Genomic DNA, 5047 nt, shown 5'->3' with positions numbered 1-5047 from the left:
CATACTGTGACTGTCCTTTTTTTAATCTTTCATATTTTAGAATCAGTTTATAGGAAATACATTGCAAGCCTAGTTTATGCTTTAAGACAGTAAAAATTTGAACAACTTTGACTATGAAAATAAAGATATATCTGACAAAAGATGATGACAAAATAGACAGGATGGTTAGAAAATTAACTCCTCTCACAAAGAGAACAATTGGGATGGTCTTGTAGAGTTGTTGCAACTGGAAATAAAAGTATAAGAGTTTTTTTCCTCCCAAAGTTTATTAACTAAGTTAAGAAATTCAAGTATTAACAAAGCTATCAAAATATAGGAAGAAGGGAGTAGATAAGTATACGAGTGCTAAATGATCTTCCATAACAGAATCAATACAGGTTGCTTAAAGCTGCCAAATCAAGAAAGATAAGAACATATTATTAGCAGTATGTAGATAACTTCACAAAAACAGTAAATACTAAGAACTGTTATTTCTAGGGAGTAAGACTGGGTTAGAAAAGGTGGGGCAGTAAATTACTGTTCTCACTAGAAGCTTAGCTATTTGACTTTTACAAAGCTCATGCATCGTTTAGAGACAAATTTAACCTTAAATTGGAAATGCTGTACTAATTTCATAGCATTAGGTTTTCAGAATTTATCAATTCCTGTCACTAAAAAGATATGCAAAATATGAATGAATTATTCATGGTAGACTGTTATGATGTAATGACATATACTACAAAATTAACTGGCTTAATACCCCCTCTCCAACAAAAGTTAATTTCTCTCACGTGGTATGCGTTCTTGTATCAGTCAGCAGAGCAGGTCTGCCTTATGTAATCTCTCAGGCAGCCAGACTAATAGAATGGCAGACCTTCTGCCATCTGTCACCTGAAACATGCAGGCTTTCCCTTTCTCCACAACAGTGGAAAGGAAAAGAGAGTTGCACCTGAGCAATGCAATTCTTTGACCTGGAAGTAATATCTGTCACTCCTAGTTACTGCACAGTGACCAGAAATATTCTTATGGTTTCTTTGTTTTCTTTCAAGGAGATGAGAAAGTTTAATTCCACTTTGTGTCCCGAAAGAGAGAAAGATGGTCTATATAAACACTGGACAGCTTCATTAAAATAAAGAAATTTACATTTAAAGATTTTAGGTAAGTACAGTATCATGATCAGTATTTTGAAACCTGTACAAACCACTAGTATATTATAAGGGAAAATAACTAATACATTATCAAGTCTTTTTCTCCCTCTCTATATTTTTTTTGACCAAACTCTTCAAGGCAACAAACTTGAAATAATTTTACAATGAATACCTATATACCAAGCACCTAGACTCTAATATTAGCATTTGACTATTGTCACTCTGTCACATATTGTTCCAGGCGTGTTGCCATCTAAAAGCTCTTTGGTGCATCTTTGTTTAAGAAATTCAAATGATAATAATACCAATAATACGAATGATAATAATCTTGTTTATCAGCACCTAGTATATTTAAGTATCGTAACTACACTATTACTCTAAGAGGACTCTCAGACAAAGCATATTATTCTTGGCCTACTATAATTAAATAACCAATGTTGCAAGCGTTTAAGTAACTTGCTCATTTCCTTTAGCAGATAGAGAATTCAAACTCATTTGTATCTGAGTCGACAGTCTCTATGCTCTTCCTAATATACCTCACTATCCTTGCTTTTTGATACACTGGTGTACTAAGTAACTGAAAACATTTTGTCTCTTTCCTCCTAACTACATAAAGACCTTGTATGTGATCTTACTATGCAGAAGTAGCTTATCTTGTGTAGAAATCTTGTTTGTTCCGTGTCTGTTTCCATTTCTCTGAAGGCAGAGTCTCTACCTTTGAACCTGAATCATATGCTTGGTTTATACTCCCATTAACCAACAGCTTTGTTATGTCATTTTTAATGCAAGTGAGAGGCCAGAAAATTGAATATATGGCAGAACTCTTGCCCTATTGGAAACAAATCCTGGCACCATAATATACACAATGGATAGCTTTTCAGATGACTTTTGCAAAGCATACTTCTGCTAGTTATTTTACGGTTCTGATCTTTTTCCAGGACGACTTTAAACTTGTCTTAAGAAACTGTTAAGAACTCGAGACAATGAATCTTTTACTACACTTGAATTTTGTTTGCTCAGCTGAATGTCACAAAGAAAGTAATATTTTTGAGAGGTATAAAAATAAATACAAATTTAAAGATAATAATTCTGTGATTTGCCAAATCATGTTATATTTGCTTCACAGTTTTTTCTACAGTGTGCTCATATATTATTTGCTTTCTTTTCCCAGTATAGAAATATTCTCGGCAAAATGTCTGAGATCTGTCACAGCTGCATAAAGAACATAAATTTCTTAGAGTTTTTGGTAAATATGACATTTCACTGTTTTGCTAAGTCATAAATCACCTTCATTATGTGCAGTGCTGCAGATGTTGTGCAAACTATCATTCAATGGGACAAATAATTTTTAAACAAGTGTTTTAATCAATTTCTATGTATTTATATGTATTATTCTATAATAATCCTTTAACTTTTTTTTCAGTTATAATGACATATTTTATCATTAGAATTAGTATAACATAGTGGTCAAAAGTAGGGCCTCTGAAGCCAGACTGCTTAGGTATGAAATCCAGTATCTGCCTTTCAGCAGCCATGTGACACTGAACAAGACGTTCAAACTATTTGTTTTCAATAGTTGAACATTTTCATCATTTGGTTCTCTCTTCTTTCCTGGGTTCTAAAGGAAATCATGATCACTTGCAGCAGAGATTCTTACCAAATCCGAATTCCTTGATCTTTTGACTTGGTGACTTAATTCCTCTTAATTTTGGGAGTTCCATCCCCTGACCACACCCAGAATCTTTTCATCTCTCAACATTGAGCCTCTTAAGATATCTTAAGCTGTAGGCTCCCAGGCTCAGTTACTCTTTTTCTTCCAGCTTATATATGCCCTAATGCCTCTCATACCTATACTTCAATCTACTGAGCCTTCAGTATTTTTCTCCCAATTGTCTGTCCCCTCCTGATCTTATTATTTTTTCACTATCCAACTTCAACGTCATAGTTCACTAACCCCATTCTATCACCCTCAACTTCACTTGACTGTTACCCATGCATTGCATGAAAATTTAAAACCTTTGACGTGGATGAGTTTATCATTTATTTTTCTCAGTTTTTTATTCATAAAATGGTCTGATCTGGTGGAGAAAGTCTATGCAATTGTATGTATCAGAGTCTCTCCTAATAATAAAATTCCAACCTATCATTTATTGGGTATTTTCTATGTTTCAGATGATAAAAAGTTTTATGTCTGTTCTCTCTTAATTCTCACAGTAACTGTGTAAGATAGATGATATTGTTCCTTATTTTACAGATGAGGATCCAATGCTTAGAAATGTTAAGACATTTATCAAAAATCAAAGAGTTAGTAACAGCACAGGGTGAATTTGAAACTTGATCTTTTCTCTCCATAGCACAAGTTCTTAACCACTGTACATGTAATTACCAATATATGTAGGTTGAAATGTACAGTTTTACAATGTGCTTTCTACTTTTTTTTTTTAACTCTCTGTTCTTCCCTTTTTTTGGATTCCATAAATAACTTTTCACTCTTTTTTTCCCATTGTATTAGTTTGACAGTTATACATTCTCTACCTACATTCTGTGGTTAACTTTGAACAAAAAATGCATCCATCCTTTATAACATATAACCTAACCATAACCAATAAACTTTACACTCCTCCTAGGCAATGCACCATTCTTAGAGCACTGTAAATTTTAAGTATCTTTATCTACCCATCAATCTATCAAATACCCATATTATGATAAGAAATATTAGTGCATGTATGTGTATATGTTTATGTGTTTGTGCATATATATACATATACACACATACACACACAATCACAATAATGAATGACACTTAGTACTAACCATGTGTCAGGTGCTGTTCAAGGCATTGCATATTCCAATTCATTATATATATATATATACACACACACACATATATATACACACACACACATATATATATACACACACATATATTTTATATATATATATATATAGAGAGAGAGAGAGAGAGAGAGAGAGATTAATGTTATTAATGTCATGGCCCTTGGTTTCCAGATATAGAACTTCTAAAACTCTTGTAGATGGGAGCACTAGGCTAATCTTTTGTTCTAATATTTGGTTTTTGATTCCAGTTATTGACACAGCTCTCAGCTCTCAAGACTCTGTAATTTTCTTTTTTCTTTTCTTTTTTTTTTTTTTTTTTTTTGTTGTTGTTTGTTTGAGACGCAGTCTTTCTCTGTCACCCACGCTGGAGTGCAGTGGCCCAACCTCGGCTCACTGCAAGCTCCACCTCCCAGATACACGCCATCCTCCTGCCTCAGCCTCCTGAGTAGCTGGGACTACAGCGCCTGCCACCACGCCCGGCTAATTTTTTGTATTTTTAGTAGAGACGGGGTTTCACCATGTTAGCCAGGATGGTCTCAATCTCCTGACCTCGTGATCCGCCCGCCTCGGCCTCCCAAAGTGCTGGGATTACAGGCATGAGACACTGCGCTCAGTCTGTAATTTTCTGAATGATACGAACACCTGATACAGAGCTCCTAAATCCTTTAATATATCCTGGGTGATTGAAACATCTTTTGTTCTAATGAGGCAACTCCTTGATAGCCTCTGGATGGAAGCTAGTTGCCCAGGAAACAACTAGTTCGCAAGGGTTTAAACTTCCATCTGCCACGACCATCGGTGAGGAAAGAGAGGCTGAAGGTTGAGTTGACCACTAATGGCCAGTGACGCAATCAATTATGCCAACATAATGAAGACACCATAAAAACCCTTAAGCACTAATGGCCAGCGATGCAATCAATTATACCAACATAATGAAGACACCATAAAAACGCTTAAGAACGCAGTCCCAGAACTTCCAGTTTGCTGATCACCTGGAGGTGTCATGCGGCTCCATGCCCCTTTTTATATACTTATCCTATGCATCTCTCCTATCTGGCTATTCATCTGTATCCTTTGTAATA

This window comes from Trachypithecus francoisi, unplaced genomic scaffold, assembly GCF_009764315.1.
Source record: "Trachypithecus francoisi isolate TF-2019V2 unplaced genomic scaffold, Tfra_2.0 Lachesis_group11, whole genome shotgun sequence".
Taxonomy (NCBI): domain Eukaryota; kingdom Metazoa; phylum Chordata; class Mammalia; order Primates; family Cercopithecidae; genus Trachypithecus; species Trachypithecus francoisi.
This window is presented reverse-complemented; position numbering follows the sequence as displayed.